Source organism: Eschrichtius robustus, unplaced genomic scaffold (genome assembly GCF_028021215.1).
Source record: "Eschrichtius robustus isolate mEscRob2 unplaced genomic scaffold, mEscRob2.pri scaffold_201, whole genome shotgun sequence".
NCBI classification, from domain to species: Eukaryota; Metazoa; Chordata; class Mammalia; order Artiodactyla; family Eschrichtiidae; genus Eschrichtius; species Eschrichtius robustus.
The window spans coordinates 272,877-274,325 of NW_027175210.1; the positions used below are offsets into that span (position 1 = coordinate 272,877).

The window sequence follows — 1,449 nt, forward strand, 5'->3', positions numbered from 1 at the left end:
AAAAGACCTTTACCTAACCCCCTTGATCTCACACTTCAGCCTCCGGAGCCATGAGAAAGAAACTTCTGTTTATAAGCTACCCAAGCTGTGGCACTTTGTTATAGCATCCCCAAATAACTAATTCGTACATCTACATTAACAGAGAACAATGTATAAATATGTGATTTGTGACATTAATAACATGTAATTAATGTGTAATGTAATAGGAGCTGTAATAGAGATTTTGCATGTGATTACAATTATGTTGATATCAGTTTAAGCTAGTTTGATAGGATTTTATATGTAATCTCCATGGTATCCACAAATTTAATATCTATAGAATATACACAGAAGGAAATTAAAAGTAAGTCAGTCAGAAGACTTCCCTGGTGGTCCAGTGGTGAAGACTCCATGCTCCCAATGCAGGGGGCCTGGGTTCAATCCCCGGTCAGGGAACTAGATCCCAAATGCCACAACTAAGAGTTCGCATGGCACAAAGAAGATCAAAGGTCCCCCATGCCACAACTAAGACCTGGCACAGCCAAATAAATTTTAAAAGTGAGTACAAAAAGTAAGCACAAAGGACGTCAGTATGGGAGAAAATGTGGGACAGAAAAGCTATATGACATTACAGAAAAATTGGCAATTAAAAGTCATTCCATATCAGTAATATATATATATATATATATACATATATATATATATATGTATATATATATATATATAGCTTAAACTCATCAGTTAAAAAACAAAGATAGACAAGCTAGACATAAAAAGGTCCAACTTATGTTGTCTACAAGAGACTCACTTAGAAGTAAGGACAATAATATGCTGAAAGTGAAAATATGGGAAAAGATATTCCATGAGAACAGTAAGCAAAAGAGGAGAGGAGTGGCTCTGCTGCTTCTACTGTTGAGGCTGTGGCCCCTATTTTGCAGGGAGTAACCAGGGGCAGAGTCTGGGGCACCCCACCCACCCTCTGTACCGAGAGCCAGGGAAGTCAGAGGGACTTGGTCCCTCTCCCTAGTTCCATTCTTCCTCCAATGAGAATGGTGCTAATCAATAAAGACCAGGGTATAGCTGATTCACTTTGTTATAAAGCAGAAACTAACACACCAGTGTAAAGCAATTATACTCCAATAAAGATGTTAAAAATAAATAACTAAAGACCTGGGGAAAAGAGATGGCCCCCGTGGAGAATGCCTATGTTGTAAGTTTATCTGCTGTCAGGTTGGCTTGAGAGAGAGCAAGAGCTACATGATGTGTTCTCTCCCTTCAAATCGATTAATTTTTCTTTCTTGATGCATGCACACACCCACACACACAAAACCATTATAAAGCCCATACATATAGAATGCAAATGGGTTGGTCTATGAGCTTGAAAAGAGGGAAATAGAACACTTGAGGTCGACTGCAGCGATGTGTTTGTGTCTGTGCATGTGCATTACTAGGTGGAGGGTCCACAGTATC

General features: G+C 39.1%; 1 non-coding gene across 1 annotated transcript; it reads left to right on the forward strand.

Moving 5' to 3' along the window:
- The first annotated feature begins 362 nt into the window (after positions 1-362).
- Positions 363-435, forward strand: TRNAW-CCA (transfer RNA tryptophan (anticodon CCA)). Its single transcript has one exon. It is a non-coding gene; the product is annotated as a tRNA-Trp (tRNA).
- The last annotated feature ends 1,014 nt before the right edge of the window (positions 436-1,449 follow it).